This window comes from Amblyomma mixtum, chromosome 4 (assembly GCF_055824585.1).
Source record: "Amblyomma mixtum isolate Tamu chromosome 4, ASM5582458v1, whole genome shotgun sequence".
Lineage (NCBI taxonomy): Eukaryota > Metazoa > Arthropoda > Arachnida > Ixodida > Ixodidae > Amblyomma > Amblyomma mixtum.
This window is the reverse complement of record NC_143015.1, coordinates 38,699,630-38,719,067: the sequence shown is the minus strand read 5'-3', so window position 1 is coordinate 38,719,067 and position 19,438 is coordinate 38,699,630. Positions and strand designations below refer to the sequence as shown.

At 49.7% G+C, this 19,438-nt stretch overlaps 1 pseudogene; it reads left to right on the top strand.

Annotated features, from left to right (window-relative positions):
- Positions 1–10,605: 10,605 nt before the first annotated feature.
- On the top strand, positions 10,606–13,676 carry LOC149346273 (uncharacterized; annotated as a pseudogene).
- Positions 13,677–19,438: the final 5,762 nt, after the last annotated feature.

Here is a 19,438-nt window from a genome sequence, read left to right as displayed (position 1 = left end):
TGGACAAAAGAGTGCAAGGAAGCAAAAAAACTACAAAACAGAGCTTGGGGTAAATTTCGCAGGTATCCGACACATGAGAATCTCATAAATTTTAAAAAAGCAAGAGCTAAGGCTCGGTACGTCCGTCGTAGTTCCGAGAAAAAATCATGGCAAACTTACGTCTCTTCTATAAACAGTCACATCACATCTAAAAAAATGTGGGAACATGTGCGAAAATTAAATGGTAACTTTTCACCATTCACAATTCCTTTATTGACAACACCTGGCACACAAACAAGCATAGGGGAACAGGCAGACATATTGGGGGAACATTTCGCAGCAGTTTCAAGTTCATCACACTATGCACAGTCTTTTTTAAAATACAAAAACACAGCCGAAAAACAAAGACTTCCAACTAGTGGAAGGGCAAACCAAAAATATAACAGTGTGATTACCCTCCAAGAAATAAATACAGTACTGTCTGCTGGTAAAAAAACCGCTCCAAGATCCGACCAAATCCACTACGAAATGCTGGCCCATCTCTCTCAACCTGCCGTAGAAGCACTTTTAAAGTTCTTTAACACAGTTTGGATATCGGGAAAAATACCTGAGGCCTGGAAAAAAGCTATTATTGTGCCGCTTCTTAAACCTAGTAAACCCCCAACCTCTCCTAGCAGTTATAGACCCATAGCCCTGACCAGTTGCCTCGCCAAATCCTTCGAAAGTGTCCTAAATATACGACTAACCTTTGTTCTTCAATCCTGTGAACTTCTTGATATCCACCAGTGTGGTTTTAAAAAGGGATGCTCAACTACAGATCACCTAGTCCGTCTCGAAAATACAGTCAGACAAGCTTTTATACACAAACAACACTGTCTTAGCGTCTTTTTTGATTTAGAAAAAGCATATGATACAACCTGGAGGTTCGGAATTCTTCAGGACTTAGCTGAACTTGGCATCCGTGGCAGAATGCTGAACTCCATTACAGACTTTTTAACTAACCGCTCATTTAATGTCCGTCTAGGCTCAACCATTTCGAGGGATTTTATTCAGGAAAATGGAGTGCCTCAAGGATGTATTTTAAGCACAACTCTTTTTATTGTAAAAATGAATTCTCTTAACAATATAATACCAAGGTCTGTTATGTATTCACTTTATGTAGATGACCTCCAGATAGCTTACACATCCTCGAACATATCAACATGTGAAAGACAAATACAGCTAACAATAAATAAACTGACAACATGGGCAGACAAAAATGGTTTCCGATTTTCCCCACAGAAAACAGTGGCCATTCTGTTTTCACTCAAACGAGGCTTACAGGCAGACCCCACCCTACACCTTAACGAAATAGATTTACCAGTAGAAAATGAACATAAATTTCTAGGCATAACATTTGACAGAAAACTCACTTTCCTGCCTCATATTAACACGTTAAAAAAGAAAACTTCCTGATCACTGAACATACTCAAAGTCCTTTCACATAAACACTGGGGTTCTGACAGGGCAGGCCTTCTAAAAATTTATCGCTCTGTGGTACGATCCTCAATAGACTATGGTAGTATAGTATATGGTTCAGCAAGGCCATCGTACCTGAAACGACTGGACCCAGTGCACAATTTAGGTTTACGTCTTGCAACTGGCGCTTACAGGACATCACCCATAAATAGCCTTTACGTTGAAACAAATGAACCATCTCTTACAGATAGAAGAAGCATACTTACATGCTCATACGTTCTAAAAATCCGTTCCCTACCAAAACGTATCTGTTACCCTATTGTTACAAATTGCCCATCGAGAACACTGTTTAATAGCAAACCACTAGCTATCAGACCACTCCTCCTGCGTTTTGAAGAGATGTGCCAAAACCTCGTCCTACAAGATGCATTACCCGACATTGCTCGAAGACATGACCCACTGCCTCCATGGTACAATTTTCCAAAAATCTGTGATTTCACCCTTACTCAATTTCATAAAAAACAAACACCACGACAACATATACTACAAGAATTTCTTGCACTCGAGCAAAAATACAGTAAGTTCACAGATTTTTATACAGATGGCTCAAAAACAGATTTTTACGTAGGAAGTGCAGTGGTGCGAGGTAATTCGGAGAAAACAGTAAGACTTCCAAATTGCGCATCCATCTTCACTGCAGAATGTTACGCAGTCTGGCTGGCCATCGACAAAATATTAAAGGAGCACCTCACAAACAGTATAATCTACACAGATTCCTTAAGTGTGCTTACAGCTCTCCAGGCTAGAAACGCTACCACTCCTATTCTTGGTGACATTATACACAGCATAGTAACAGCCGCAGCTAAAAGACAAAATATAAAACTCTGCTGGGTCCCGAGTCATATCGGAATAAAAGGGAACGAGAAAGCAGACTTGTGTGCTGCTCAAGCTCGTAGGATGGAAACAAAGAAAGTAAACATACCTTTTAACGATTGCATAAAATTAGTACAACGGAAATTAAGGAAGAAATGGCAGTCGGCTTGGAACAGTGAAGTCAATAATAAACTACACTTAGTAAAGCCGGTTTTAGGGGAATGGAGGTCGTGTGACCACCAGGGATTCTCTGCCGTCTCCGAATAGGCCACACTCACCTTACACATAACTTCCTGCTAACAAAACAAAACAAACCTGTTTGCGAAGAATGCGGAGATGAACTTACCGTTAACCACATTTTATTCTCTTGTGCGAAACTGGAAAAACTAAGAAAAAAATACTTCACTGAATTTTATAATGAATGCATTCCTTTTCACCCAGCACTGCTTTTAGATGATAATGCCATTGTTAACATACCTTCTCTTTTTAGCTTTTTAAAAGAAGCAGGCGTGCTTGAAAAACTGTAAATTTCGATCCGCTAGTTCACTTTATTAGGTGATACACTTCAGCTACTTTCTCATTCATGAGAAGAAGGCTGAGGTTTTTATTTGTCTGGTTGGGAGCCTCGGGATCCTTGCCCAGGCAAGGATAGGCGCTGAGACTACCTGACCTTCTGGATGTTTTTAACATTAGCCATGTCTAAATTTCGTTTCTTCCATTATTACTAGGTAGTACAGTATTATTAGGCCATCTACACCAGCGATGATTTTTAACATTTTTTAAAATTATACAGAAAACTCATTCTATACCTTGAGCTTGGCGCATGATGGCCTTAGCTGCCTATGTGCCATAAAACCCAACACAACACAACACTCGATCATTCCATACAGCCTTTAGTTCTTCGCCGTAATATCGCTCTGTTATCCTTGTTTCACAAATATGTTTATAATGCCACACAATCCACACTTCATACCCAGACCGCCTCGAACACGTCTCGTCGATTAAATAACCACTTAAGTTTTGCGCGCATGTACGGTACGACACATTCTTTTAACTTTTCCGCACTCCCTACCGCCATTCGCTTGTGGAACAATCTGCCTGATCACATTGCTTCCGAATCAGATCAAGAAAAATTTCGTCATCTCCTACACGAGCATTTTTCACAATAGCACTTACAAATCACTTTATCTTGTCTCTTACACTTGGCAATCTGCTTTGAACTTCTTGTGATTTTCTTTTTTCATTGCTATCTCGCTCTTGTGAATTGCTATTTTATGCTGCGTCGTGTGTTCACTTGTATGCCCTGTATATATTATTGCTTTTTGCGTCTTTTTCCCTCGCCGCCGCGGTGGCTCAGTGGCTATGGTGCTCGGCTGCTGACCCGAAAGACGCGGGTTCGATCCCGGCCGCGGCGGTTGAATTTCTTTGGAGGAGAAATTCTAGAGGCCCGTGTACTGTGCGATGTCAGTGCACGTTAAAGAACCCCAGGTGGTCGAAATTTCCGGAGCCCTCCACTACGGCGTCTCTCATAGCCTTAGTCGCTTTGGGACGTTAAACCCCATAAACCAAACCAAACCATCTTTTTCCCTCAAGATCACTTCAAGAATTGTACTCCCTGATATGGTCATTTTTTGTGTTTTTGTGTTTTTTTGCGTTTTTATTACTTTCTAGTATTAATGCCTTACGTTAAGTTTTACTCATGTTATTTCCTTAAGTGTACCTTTGTGGCCTTTCATTACTACAGTTGTTCCTGTTTCATGTTTTAATCTTGGTACTAATGTTGGTGAGCCTTGTATTGAGGTGTATGTTTTGTTTACCACTTTAGAAGGCTGCTTACTCTGTAACCCCCCTTACACAATGCCCCTATGGGGCCTGTAAGGTATTTTAAATAAATAAATTAATAAATTGAAGGCAACGAGAGAGCAGACTTGTGTGCTGCTCAGGCCGGTGTCAGCAGATAAAAAACGAAAATCTACCCTCTAAGGACTGCATGATTTTAGTACAGCGGAAATGAAAAAAAAAATGGCAGTTGGCTTGGAAAATACCAGTAAACAACAAACTACACTTGGTAGAGCCAGTTTTAGGTGAATGGACGACATGTTTGTACCACGAGCTTTTCATTGAAGTTGTTTTATGTTTTCTCCATATAGGCCACGCACACCTTACACACAACTTTCTATTTTATACTCATGTACTAAACCTGGAAACCTTAGGAAAAAATATTTTACTCAGTTTTATAATGAGCACATCCCTTTATACCTCTGCAAACTCTCAATTCCTACCAACAGTTCGCTCCATTCTTTCATACACCTAAGCCACATTCTGACTCCTGAGAAGGCAGAGGTTTTTTTATTTATGTTGGCAGCTTCGAGATCCTTGCCCAGCCAAGGATCGCTGCTGAGGTTTCCCGACCCTCTTTAAAGCTCTTCTTAGCAGGCATTTCTTAAATATCTTTCGTTGTCAGCACAAGCTAGTACTAACATTTTAGGCGCGGCGCCATCGATGAGCAATCACATTTCTAAAGAACTCTACTGGCAACTTTTCTTAAACCTTTAGCTTGGCGCATGATGGACTTAAATGCATATGTGCCATAAAACCTAACAAAACATAAACGCACAACTAATCAACATATCTTTTCGGTATAAAATGTTTTGCGCTACTGACTTTTAATTCATCAACGACGCAAATTGTAAAAACTAACGACGTTGGCCATGGTGCAATGCGAGATTTAGCGACGGCTGCTGAAGCACTCTCATTCGCCGATATATTGAGGTAATCGAATTTGGAGCGTCATACATGCGTGTACACAGCGCTCTTACATTATTTTACTGAGCAACATGCAATATACTTTATTCCTCCCTTTTTTGGGTCCTTTAAGTCTTACCTCTAATAAATAAAGTGTTTATTAGCGTAAGGATGATGGAATCGCTTGCCTGTTGAATTACAGGCTAGCCACAGCGTCATTTCTGATGCAGGTACCAACACCGGCGACTTCTGCTGACCATCGCGGGGCATGGCCTTACTGCCCGCTACCGTCGGCGAATGGGGAGTGGCCATTACAGCGTGGCCCACGACGAGGGAAGCGAGCAGTTTCAGTTGTACTACGCCATATACCTCGTGGGCTGCGCCCTATCGTGTGCGGCTCTGGGAGGGGAGCTCCTCATGAAGATGTGCTCTTTCTCGCATCGGCGTCTGGAGTTATGCGGTCGAGTACATCGTGAAGGCAAGACTTTAAATGAGACATGAAGCTTGAAAAGAGATATGAAGCAACGTTAATCGAGTTAAGAATTAGAGGACACTTACGCGTTCTATGCCGCACTAAAAGCATTGGCTAACCGCTAAAAGGCGTACTGAATATTTCATTTTCACTTGGAAATACTTTTGGCAGCGCGGCTGTTACAGTGGTGGGATGTGATTTGAAAGCAGTATTATGATCGCTTCCAAATGTTGTACAAAAAGTACAAGGTTCACCGCAAACTATAAAATCATATGTCATGCACCCTAATCCATGACATTACTAATGAATCGATCACTTTGAAATTCGACCCCCTTTGGGTCTCTGAAAAAGAAAATAAAAATACAGAACAACGTTTTCTAAGAGATGTCGCCAGCCTGATGTGCAGAAGGGTGACTAGTAGAGTCCGTAGCTGATATTTTCTAGGATGGAAATGCGGCTTAAATCAGCTTTCTCAAGAAGACATTTCTGTTTTCAAGACTCTGAGAAGTGCACATGTAGAATTCGCCATCATGCAATTAGACAGCAAGCGTCATACCGATCTTAAGGACGTGTCAGACAGCTTTTACAAAATGAGTTTCTTATTTGCAGTCTAGATTTTTTGCATAATTTTTTTGCCCCGCGACATATATTTCCCGAAAAGCATTGCCCCTAAAACAGCTGGTTAGCCTTGGTGGACTTGCAGTATTTTATCGCCTGTCCCTTTCTTTTGTTGTGCTGCTAGTTAGCAAGTAAAGGGAACATACATAACGGTGTGAACGAGAGAGATCAACCGGCGCGCTATGGCACTAAACTACCATTTTTCTGTGCGTACAAGAAAGCAGTCTGATAGCCTAGGAAAAGTGATAGCAGCTACAGTGCGTCGCTTTCGTTGCAGTACATATAAATACCACTAAGCCTTTTTGTGCACGGACAACCACGAGTACAGAGTACGTTTCTGAGCACATGTTTCTGAGCACATAGCACATGTTAAAGAAAAATCATTGTACCAATATGGCTTATGAAAACGTGATGTTTGCTGTTTAATTCACATTCTTTGATGTTTGTGCGGTGGTGGCAGCATTGCAGACAGCAAGCTGCATTCTAAGAGTGAAAACTTGACGTACACAGATTTGTTGGATTCTGTTATTGGGGCACGCGGAAAAAGGGGGTAGCCTTAAGCAGCACTTGCTTCACTTTGTGGCCATCCCGACCGCGATCTAACTAGTTAGCGCGCCTGTCCTACCTCGTCCCCCACCCTTAGCGTCACTATTGACGCGAATCTCGTCCCTTCTGTCTCCTGTCACCGTATTCTCTGTCTCCTTCTCCAAATCAACGGAAAACACACTACCCTAATTTCCAGCCTTATACCGCCGTCCACCAGACCGTCCGACTTATCCGCCGTGTCGCTAACCGGCACCACGGCATGCGCGAGCCGCCTTATCTACTCCCTCCCTATCTCTTTCTCTCTCGTGCCGAGGAAGCCAAGGTGAACTGCCTCATCCGCCAAGCCTACAAGTCGGCTCTCGCACTCCTCACCTCCAACCCCACTTCTCGTCTGCTGTCGATGTGTGTTCACAATACTCTTTTCAGAACTTGTGGCGATCCATCGCATGGCACAGCTCGACCGCCTCTCTCGTACCCCCCTGGCACAGCCGTTCTCTTTTCCCAACCGCTTGACCCCTGCGTCTACTTCCTTTGTCACCCACCCCTCACTCTCCTCCATCTTCTGCATGCTTACTCTCAAACCCCTTCCCAACAATATGCACTCTGAGAATCACGGCGCCCGACGATCTGCTCGCGCCTCCACCCTCTGGTGCTAGTACGGCACACAGTCCGATGTGTATGTTGATGCGGCGTCACATTATTCCTAGCCTGCTTGTGCCGTGGCCACCGTCTCCATACAGTTTCCCCCCGCTCCGTCGCCACTTTCCCTGCTATCACCTCCATTGTCGCAGAGGAAGCAGCCATTGCCCTCGCCATTGCTGGCATCCCGGCCTGTTTCATATTAAGCGGTTCCAAGACCGTAGTGAGCAATTTTGCAAAAAGTCGAATCTCTTCCTCTGCGCTGAGCATCCTCGAGCATTCCTCCCCTCCCTTCCTGTCCTATCCAACACCTCTGGGTTCCAGCTCACGCGGGGAACCCTGTAAATGAGGCAGCAAATTCCATCGCTCGCGTGATGGCAGACCTAGCTGGCCCCCTTCAGTCTGGGATGGACACGCGTGATTCCCCTCTAATCTTCCATCACATCACCAGCACCGCAACTGCCGCCTATCCCTCTCTCTCCCTCAAAAGTACATATCTAAGCTCCAGCAAAGCACGTGGCGTCATTTACAGGCCCACACTTTCCTCTCTCCTGCCCACTTTGCCCTAACTCACCCCGGTGCCTTCTCACCCGAATGCACGCTCCGGAGCCATCCCCGAGCAGACTATGCTGACATTATTTATGTCCGGCGCTTTCTCGCCCCGCCTCCTGGAACCTAAACAGTCTGCAGTCGTAGGAGGCTGCTTTGCCCAGCCGGGAGCCGTATGTTCAACTGCGGCTTACGACTTGGGCAACGGAAATCGCCGCCATGTATGATATGGAGGCCACGACCACCAGCGTGAAGGTCCCAGCGGCGGCATCATAATTCTCTTTTCTTTCTGTCCTACGGTAAATAAAGTTTTCACCACCACCACTACTACCTGACTGAGAAGCGTATGCTATCAGGAACGAGAAACCGTATGACACCGCTCGCAGTGGTGTAGCAGGAATGGTTGCGTCACAATTTTAACACGAAAATTGGTTTTTGAAGAAAGGAAACGGCGTTGAAGCTGTCTCTCATCTCGGTGGATACCTCAACGGCGTCTTAAAAGCAGAAGTAAATTGTGATAAGGCATACAGTTGAAGGTGATTGTGTTTTCGGTTCGAGCCCCTGTCATAGGCTAGCCTCCAACTTGACAAGAACAGTACGCTACATGCAAAGAGAAATCGTTTGACACCACCGCGAAGGACACTGAGGGCACGCGTAGGGAGAAGTGCGCACTTCGGCTGCGCTTTTAATCGCTCCTTATTGCGGTCTATCAACTCGGACCCCACGAATCTTGGCACCATCGTCTTCGCGAAGATCAGCGGCACAAGTTGGCACCACTTTTATCAAGGTGGGCCATTTCTGATGAAATTCTGAGACTTTGAAGATTTCGCCCACCACCACGGCGCTGAGCCTAACGGCGGCGAGGCGTTCGCCAGCCCAGGCTGGGGATTCCCCGGCGATTGCGGCTCCCAATACGGTTGCCGGCTATGATCGGCTGTCCATGCAAGTCGTACGCATGGAAACCGCTCAACCCGAGGACCTTACAACATCGGAAGATGAACACTTGGAAGATATGGTAAAAATCTGGAGACGCCGGCAGAAGACGGACGTTCCCAAAGTAACTGGCGCCGCCGCCCAGCACCAGACGGCGGTTCGGTCCACGCACGCTCCGCAAGGGAGTGCCGGTGGCGCGGCCTTGAAGGGCGCAACACGCAAACCCCAGTGGCGGCCGCAGCAGACGCCGCGGATTGGACGCGACGAACTCATCGTTGTGCTCAAGCCACGCAACACACTGGATCTGAAGGCCACCTTTACTCCAAGTCAAGCCGGAGTTGCCGAGCGCTACATCATACGGGACTGTGGAGATGTGCAACTCCCTGTATGGCCCGTGTGGGATCAAAATGTGCTAGTGTGTGCGCTGAACTCTGTGTCAGCCACTGAGAAGCTCCTCGGCGATGTCACGCTGACGGTCGGCGACCGCCAGCTTCTGTTTCGCGGGCACGCCAAGGCTTCTGGCGAGCTCTGCAAGGGAGTGATCAACGTTAACCCCAGCGAAACGTCGGCCTCCCTCAAGCAGAAGCTGGAGTGGAGACACGGGGAAATCCTTTCTGTGCGCAAGCTGGGCGGCACCGCCATCGTAGTGGTCACCTTTCAAGGGAAGAAGGTACCCTGCCAAATCTTCTGCAGCGACCAGGGCATCCCTGTGAGACTGTACAAGAAGACGATCCCCGCCTGTCATCGATGCGGCACGGTGGGGCACCGGGCTGACATCTGCCCGCGGCCGCAGTCGGGACGCTGCGGCCTCTGCGGCTCTCAGTTGACAACCACACCCGAGGGCATAGCACAACATGAATGCACCCCCCGATGTCTGCTGTGCGCGGGTGCCCACTTTACCGGTGCTGCCGGCTGCGTCGGCAAGTAACGGAAACCGATCAAGCCGGGAGCATCACGGACTGAAACCAAGCGGAAGTCGGCTCAGAAGCAAGCTCCGCTCACCAATGCCAAGGACAGCAAGTCCACTTCTGTGCCGGGCAAGTCCGGGCATGTCAAGACGGCTGTGAAGTCCGGGACACAGGTGAGGTCGCCGAACTTCAGCGCTGGGGATTTCCCGCCTCTAGCGACCGCCCAAACCAAGGTGAGCAATTGGGCTAGGGCTGTCTCCAGGCCTCACTCTCTCTCCTTCTCTCCAACGGAAGGCGCCCTACAGAGGCAAAATGTTGAATAGGCGCGAAACAGAATTCTTAGCGCGAAAAATTCAGGAGCTGGAGGCTAAGTCAGAGGGACGTAAAGAACCTCAAGCTGGTCCTTCCAAGCCTATAGAACTAACTAGCGAGATGAGACTGCGTCGGTCGCATCCGGGCTGACTAGCGTGTCGCAGCAGTCGGCCAGCACAGCGGTTGGTAGGCTGCCAATGGTGGAGAGCCGCTTGTACAACCTGGAGAGCGAAATTGATGCTCTGCTAGGTAAATTCATGGAAGTTGTCCGGGCTCCATTCAGCAGCTTCTCCAGGCCGAATTGGCAAAAATCTTGCCCGCCATAGGGGCACAGGTTGCTGAGACAGCTAAGACGTTGAGGACCAAATGGGGAGCTGAACTCAGACACAGCCGCTCCCGCTCGCGGTCTTCGCGACCAGACCTCCGCAGGCGGAAGGTGGTCCTTCGCCAGGCCACAGGCTCGCTAGAAAACATTCGGGCCGCTCTTTCTCCGGACGTGCTGGTGCCTCTGCCTGAGGCCCCATCACCTTCGGGGGTGGGACCTGCCGCCCAAAATTAGAGAATCACACCACGATGGCTAGCTTACCCCAGCGGAAAGCCAACAATTCGGAGCAATTCGAGATCATCCAGGGGAACTGCGGGGGTCTACTGAGCTGGAAGAAACGGTCGCACCTTCAGCTCTACCTGCAGTCTCTCGGTACCGCACCGGCGCTCCTAGCTCCTCAGTAACCCGGCGCGGATGCTAAATTCACAGGGTATAGCTCGTTTCAAGGGGGTCCTACAACGTGCAACCTGGTGAACAAGGCGTACACCGCAGTCCCAGTAGACATCGAACTGGAGACTGAACAGGTATACAGTATGGTCAAGGCCTTGCCGCTTAAGCGCCGTGACCCGTTAATACATGTCATTAACATTTACTGCCCCCCGCATAAGCCGCACGTGACCTTCAACGAAATCTTCTACCGCACGCTAAAATCGGCTGACAAGGAACCTCTACTGATCGTTGGGGACTTCTATGCTCCCAGCCTACACTGGGGCTACCGCTTTCAGAAGGCCAGAGGACGCAAGCTGGCAGAGCTCATCTCCACACTTCGTCTTACACTCCTCATGGATCCGTGTTGGCCCATACGTGTCGGCAACTCGGTTACGCGAGACACATGCCCTGACCTGACTCGTTACGAACACCAGAGACGCTACCGGGGAGAACCCGGGAGAGACACTTAGTAGCGATCACTGCCTTCTCCGGGTTACTCTTCTGGCGAAGGCGGCTCGCAAAAAGTGGGGCCACGCTAAATTGACCGATTGGCATAAGTTTCGAACGCAAGAGATACCTCCCGTGCTCTTTTCCGGCGGTTGTGCGGAGTGGGCAAAGCAATTAGACACAATAGAAAGACAACACGTCACGACACTTCAGACCACCGAAGAGATTCCTGCAGTAGAAAATTACCTCGTGCACTTGTGGGAGGCGCGCCGGAGTCTTACCAAACGGTGGAAGAAGCAAAACCTGAATCGCAAACTTAAGGCTCGCATTGTCGTCCTCACGGAGCAGGCTGCGCCGTATGCTGCCCAGCTCAACGATGCAAACTGGATCGAGAAGTGTAATTCGGCAGCGCGTCAGATGAGCTCGAGAGGAACATGGCGCTTCTTTCGCAGTCTCATCGACCCCGCTCAAACGAGAGGGGAGACGTAAAGACAGCTCCGGCGGGCTTTGCACGAGTACCGAGGTACGACGGCTCAACTCGCGGACACCCTGTGCGACAGATATCTCTGCCGCATAGAGGATACAGTTGGGCCCGAGTATGAGTACGAGGGAAAGCCGAATCCCGACATTGATTCCTCTTTTATGTTACGCGACCTTAGGCGGCTTTAGCTAAAATGCGGCGAGGTACGGCTGCGGGTCGGGATCGCATAACAGTCAATCCGTTGGCGACCCCGATTCGACCTACCTCCACCCGCTAGTGTACATTAAACAAATTTGGGACGGGCGTCCACTCCCTGCCGAATGGAAGGCCTCCTTGGTCACTTTCATCCCTAAGCCAGGCAAGACAGTGGATACCGACAACCTGAGGCCCATCTCACTAACCTCTTGTGTGGGCAATCATATGGAGACGATGGTTAGGGATCGCCTCTCTCCACACATAGAGACCAAGGGCCTCTTTGCAGACACTATGTTACGGTTCCGACTGCATACGTCTGCGCAGGACGTCCTCCTCCAGTTACACCGCTACATAATACGACCCACTGCCATGCGTCACAAGAAATCTCTCTTACGGGAGGTCCTATCAGAGAGGTCGAGGAGCTCCGCATACCAGGCCTGTTCATCTGTAACAGGCTCAGCCCGGAATCCACTATTGACAAAATCAAGCGCGTAGACGGACAGGCCGTACGCATGATTCATCGCGTTCCTAACAAGCGCGGCGGGTTGTGAGGCAGGGACGCGCTTCGGCTCGCCCATGCCTTCGTCACCAGCGGGATCCTCTACTCCGTTCCCTATCTTCGCACTACGAAACAAGAAGAAAACAGAATCGAAGCCATCGTTAGAAAGGCTACAAAGCGAGCACTAGGCCTCCCAGCGGCCACCTCCAATGCTAAGTTGTCGGCGTTGGGGGTGAATCAACTCCTACCAGCAGTTACGGGAGGCCCACCTCGTGAACCAATATACGCGACTCTCGCAGACGGCATCCGGGCGCTGCCTGCTAGACCGCTTGCACATCCAACACGAGTGCATTCCAGGGGAGACGTGTCGGATTCTGGAGCTATGGCATCATAAGCTCAGGGTCCCTCCACTCCCGCGCAACATGGACACGGGTACACACGAAGGAAGGCGAGAGGCGCGCACTCAGGCCCTCGAACACAAACACCGATCCAGACGGGGTGTATACTACCTTGGCGAGGCAGGGCCGCCGCCCCAATCTATTCTACACTGCCGCAGTAGTTCACCAGGACCAATGCGTTAACGGCCTCTCCTTTAGAGCTCGAAATTCAGCGCAGGCCGAGGAAGTAGCCATTGCACTTGCCGCCTCGACTCGAATTCGAAGGTAATCGCGACAGATTCGCGTCGAGCCTGTCATCACTACCTGGCTGAGGAGGTTTCACCTTTAGCCTACTGCATATTAAAGCGCAGAGAGAGGGAATCGGACCCTTCGCCCAAACGCATAGTTTGGACTCCGGGCCATCAGGGCGTTAGAGCTAATGAGGCTGCGGACGCGGCTGCCCGAGCGCTTACCTACCGGGCACCTCATCCAGGCTCTTCCGGCTCAGTGATTGTGCAGTCGCTTCTACGGTTCAGGGAAATTCTAGACGACTATTGCGAACGCCATCGGCTTTTCCCGGTCCCTGCTAAGGGCCTGAGTAAAGCCGATGAGCGAACTCTGAGGCGCCTGCAGACCAACAATCTGTTGTGTCCTACAATAGCGAACCATTTCGACCCTAAAATTGATGGGCGCTGCCCTCACTGAGGGGGAGTATCCGATATCTTCCATATGGTTTGGGCCTGTCAGAAGAATCCTGCCCTTCCCCCCAATCCTACCCCTTCCTGAGAGGCATGGGAGGGAGCCCTGCTCAACTGCTCGGGGCTGGAGTCTCAAAGGGCTCTAGTCCAACGGGCGCGAGTAGCGGCCTCGTCCTGCGGAGTCCCGGACTGAGCACTCCACCTATGTAAAGGGCCATTTTTGGCCAGCGAAGCACGACTTCCATGGTGGCAAAAATACCACATAAAGGAACTTCAGGGGGCCTTTAGGAAACCTTTCCTAAAGGGAATCTCCGGTTAACTGAAATGTTCAGGCGGCAGCTTTTCTATTTTTCTGAAAGAAAGTAAACAGCAGGCTTCATAATATTTCGTAAAACAAATTATTTTCCAATGCTACAAATGCTAGGCATTATACTGTCGCTTTCACCTCAGATAAAAAGCAGTGATTGGCGGCTGAGCTGTGCTACTCAATCCCACATTCAAAACATGAAGCACTCTGCTGTTCCAAAGATGAAAGCCATCGGACAGGTGCATGAAACGCGACATCTATATCGCTGCGGCTACGGTATTGAGGCAAGTGCGCTAGATGACACTATTGTTATGGCTGCGTAAGCATAAAAACATAAAGAAGTTTTCCAAGCAAAAATAACGCGCTGGGACAGTTTGCAAGCTGTGCTGTTCTGGAATCAGGCTGTCCATAGTTTCACGGCAAACATTGTTGCAGCTTTAGCGAATGGTGCAGTCTGACCCGCAAGCAATACTTACGCTCTTGCAGATTTTCGTTTACCTGAAAGCTCCAGTGGCTCACCGTTCGTTTAACTAAAACTTTTCAGTCCGGGGGGGTTTTTCAAGCTTGCTAAAAACTACACTTGAGTAAAAATTTCGTTATAAATACGGGCGAGTAACACGAAAATATTGCAGGTGAGTTCTGATTCTATTCAAAATTTATTTAAATCATTTTGTAACTATATTCTAAATATATTACAATTTTATTCTAATTGTAGTGTAGCAGCCGCGCTGGCTCACTCCTCCTCTACCGCCGCAACTACCTTCTCGACGGTCGCAAATGGATCCTTGTCATTCCTCGCCACCTGCGTTCCGACATATGCGCCTCTTTCCATGCCGACCCCCAGTGTGCTGACGCCGGTGTGGTGAAGACCTACACGCGCCTTCGACTCCGCTTCTACTAGCGGGGAATGTACCGTTTTATCCGACGGTACGTTCGCTCCTGCCCGGGATGCCAACGCCACAAAACCCCTTCTCGCCGTTCCATTGCTCCGATGCAGCCCTTGCCTTGCCCCATGCGCCCATTCGACCGCGTTGGCATCGATCTGTACGGGCCCCTTCCCATAACTCCGGCTGGACACCGCTGGGTCATAGTGGCAGTCGATCACCTTACCCGTTACGTCGAAACCTCATCTTTACCATCCGCGTCTGCAGACGACGTTGCGTCTTTCATCTTGCATCACCTCGTTCTACGCCATGGTTCCCCTAAGGAACTTCTGAGCGACCGCGGCCGTGTTTTCCTCTCAGACACAGTCGAAGCCCTGCTTCGCCAATGCCGCTTTGTTCACCGCTCTACAACGGCCTACCACCCTCAAACAAATGGAATTACTGAACGTTTCAATCGCACATTGAGCGACATGATCGCCATGTATATTGCCTCTGACCACTCCAATTGGGACCGCATTCTCCCATTCGTGACATATGCTTACAACACTGCTACACAGAGCACAACTGGCTTCTCTCCCTTCTTTCTTCTTTACGGTCGCGAGCCTACCTGTACCGTGGGTACCGTGCTTCTGTATCGCCCTGATGTGTCCGAGTCTCTTACCCTTTCTCAAGCAGCGACCTATGCTGAAGAATGCCGCCAGCTTGCCCGCTCTTTTACAACGCAAGATCCGAATCGCCAGAAGCACCTTCGCGCCCCTACCAGTCCGCTTCCGTCCTATACCCCAGACTCGCTCGTGTGGCTTTGGGTTCCCTCAACCAGTCCCGGTCTCTCCACAAAACTCATTTCAAAGTACCACGGCCCGTACCGTGTCATCTGCCAGACCTCTGCCGTCAACTACATTATTGAACCGCTTTCGCCGCCCCAAGATGCGCGCCGTCGTGGCCGTGAAACAGTGCACGTTGACCGTCTCAAGCCGTACTACGATCCGCCTACCGTGTGTGCGCCCTAAGTCGGCAGGATGCCTCCTTTTTCGCCGGAGGGTAATTGTAGTGTAGCAGCCGCGCTCGCTCACTGTGGTGAACTGCGGTAGTGAAAGACGACGACGATCCTGAGGTGTGACGCTCGCTCGCAGCCCGAACGCTTGGCCTGCACCTTTGCTGAACGTTGCAAAGCGACCTCAGTTCTGCTCAGCCACAACCCCTCCTACATAACCATTTTATTCCTTTGTAGTTGGTGGTGCAGGGGTTATATATTGCTGCCTAATATTTGATAATTTGCCGCCTTTGGTGACATCCCGCCGTTCCGATTGATCGCGAGTTTTGTAGCGTCGTCACTTTCTGGGTGATGCAAGATTGATGTGTCGATGAGCTGTCAATTATTTTGTACAAATAAAATTTTGCTTTATATCAGCAGCAAGAGGGCGAACACGCCGCATAGCCAGCAAGCGCAGGAACCTCACGGCGAAAATATCTGTGTATTGCAACAGAGTCTGAATTAGTGTCCGCAGTTTCAAGGAAGAAAAATCTTTCAGGCCTGTCAAGTTACGCATTCTGGACAACAAGCAGCTTGAAAGAATCATGAACATTCGTTGAACTCTTGGGTTTTGTAATAGGGGGGATAAATACGTTCTCCTTGCTTAACCATGGCTCCTCGCTTAACCATTTCAAGGCCGCCGGACCTCACCCCGTCATTGCGCGACGGCCACAGCGGGCCTGGCTGTGAAGGAAACAAAGGAACGACACTCTGGCTGACACAAACATGTATATATTGCTACGACAACAATAACGTCAGCAAGGAACAAAATACGCAAAGGAATCGAGGCCGTCCGACTCATCAGAACATCCACAAGGGAATGTTCGCCCACGCTACGGTAGGGCAGATACTCTACGAGCAGACGGGACGAGATGCAGGAGAACGTTCCCACTAGGTCTCGCCTCACTGGCTGAGAGCGGAATGCCGCATCGAAACATCCGGACGCGACGAGTACCCAGCCGAAGATGGAGTCTGCTCTCCCACGCGCGCGAGCTGCCATCACGTCGTTCGTGGCGCTCGTGTCGCTGCGACGCCGGCGCCCTTCCTTGGTAGTTAAGGTGACTAACTAGAGAGGGTGCATCGCGGGAAAGCAATCCAAAAGGCACGAGTCGTGCTCGTCCCCACAAACTTGAGTCTGAAAGAAAGTCTCGAAGAGGCCCGTAGGAAAACTGCATCTGGTCCGGACTCCACTCCGTACGACGTGTACAAGAGCTTGAGTTCTGCCGTACTCCCTCAACTCCTCGCCATCATTAACAAGGTATGGATAGAAGGTGTCGTACCAGAAATCTGTGATTGGTGCATCATAGCCTTTCATATGTATCAGCAGCGCGAACACCACACAGGAAGAAGAAGGAGAAGAAGGTAAAGAGCGCTGAACCAGGTCCACTCCGTCCGCGGTACATCGATCCGCCTCCGCCGCTGGGGCGAGGCTAGAAACTTGCCTGACCATGGTCAACATTTCAACATGGTCAACCTCCCTCCTGCCAGGGAAGAATTCTCGGCTTCTGCATTCGACGCAAGGTGCTCCCACCTGAACTTCTGAAGCTGTTCGGCGGCATCCAGCCCACTGTCGGCCATGCCACCCGCCTGTGCAAAATCTTGCGTTCGGAATGGCAGCACCAGGCGAGCCTCCACAGAGAACACCTGCGGTTAATGGTGTTCACATCGACGCCAATGCCAGCAGCATCAAGGAAATGGCGTGAAGTTGCGACACAAGTCAGCCGAACGACAGAGTGCCTCTGGCAGCAGGCACTTCCGTGCTTGCGTGCTCTCGTGCCTCCAAAGCAGAAAAAGACTGGAAACCCCGTCCACCTCGTGGGAGGTGTCAGGAGCATCCCAGAGGAAGTCCAGCGTTTCCTTGGTCACGGACCCAAGTTCGCGGTGGAACCGAGGAGGACAGCGCCGGAAATGTTGACCATGGTCAGGCAAGTTTCTAGCCTCGCCCCAGCGGCGGAGGCGGATCGATGTACCGCGGACGGAGTGGACCTGGTTCAGCGCTCTTTACCTTCTTCTCCTTCTTCTTCCTGTGTGGTGTTCGCGCTGCTGATACATATGGATCGCAACCAACTAGCCCGACAGATGGTGTTAATCATAGCCTTTGTTGCTTTAGCGCTATAAAACCGAATATAACTAACTAGTAAACCAGAATCCTAGAAATCGGCTATTGAGATCCCCATCCCAAAGTCTCAGGAGCCGCTGAGAGAGCTTGGTAATTTCCGGCCCATATCAATTACGCCCACTTTGTGCAAGCTTACCAAAAAATGCTTGCTGCACGACTGTCGTCGTGGCTTGACCAATACGGTTTCTACCACCACGCCCAAATTGGCCTTCGTATGACCATAGGTGCAATACATGGATTAGCTGTCTTGGCTTGGCTATAAACTCCACCCACACGGGATGGTGCGAGGCGAAATCCGGTAACACTGCTGCGCGCGGCTGTCTCCCCACTCTGGATTCCCCCAGGCCGCGCTTCGCTGCGCCGCTCATTCCTGGCTCAACAGCCGTCCGAAATGGAGGTTCCCATTGTTTATTCTGCCCAGTACGAGATTCGTTCCGTAATTCGATTTTTTCACACCAAGGAGACTCCACTCGTGGGTATTCATCGTAAGTTGACAGCGATGTATGGCGACAAGTGCATGTACGGTTTGGTTTGGTTTGGTTTATGGGGTTTAACGTCCCAAAGCGACTCAGGCTATGAGAGACGCCGTAGTGAAGGGCTCCGGATATGCCGCCGCGGTGGCTCAGTGGTTATGGTGCTCCGCTGCTGACCCGAAAGACGCGGGTTCGATCCCGGCCGCGGCGGCTAGAATTTCTTTGGAGGAGAAATTCTAGAGGCCCATGTACTGTGCGATGTCAGTGCACGTTAAAGAACCCCAGGTGGTCGAAGTGCATGTACGCTCAACACGTCCAAAAGTGCTGCAGGGAGTTTAGTGCCGGTCGGAAGGAAGACCACGATGAAGAATGGAGTGGAACACCGCTAGTTTCGGAGGGGGTTGTTGAGTTGGTCCAACGCGAATTTTTTCAAAACAGGAGGATCACCGTCCGTGAACTTGTTGCTCAGATTCCTGGGAGTTCTTATGGTTAGTGGAAAGAGCTTTGACTTAAAAATTGGGGAAGCATAAGTGCTCTGCTCGATGGGTATCGGGCCATTGACATCAGACCACAAGGAGAAACGCCTTGACTGTGGTCATCAGTTTCTTCAAAAGTGCCAAGAAGACAAGAAAGGATTGTTTGACTCCATTCTTACGGGAGGTGAAACGTGGGTGTTTCATTTAACTCCCGAAAGGAAACAAAAATCCAAACAGTGGCGTCACCCAGGGTCACCAGTCTCAAAGAAGTTCAAACTCCTTGGAGAGTTTCTTTTTTTTTTTTTTTTTTTTGGGGGGGGGGGGGGGACTGTAAGGGGATACTGCTGATCGATTTCATGGAACGTGGGACAACAACCAACTCAGTTATTGTGCAACACTAAGAAAACTTAGGGGAGCTATCCAGAACCGAGGCGAGGACGAATGGCAGCCGGTGTAATGCTGCTTCACGACAACGCCCGAACTCACGTCTCCCGTCGAACCCAGGAACTTTTGACAAACTTTGGGTGGACTGTCATGCCCCCCACACCGTACAGTCCAGACTTCGCGCGTAGCGGTTGTCACTTGTTCCCCAAGTTAAAGGAACATTTGAGTGGCCAACGGTTCCGGGGCGGCGATGGAAGGGGTCAAACGCTTCCTCAACTG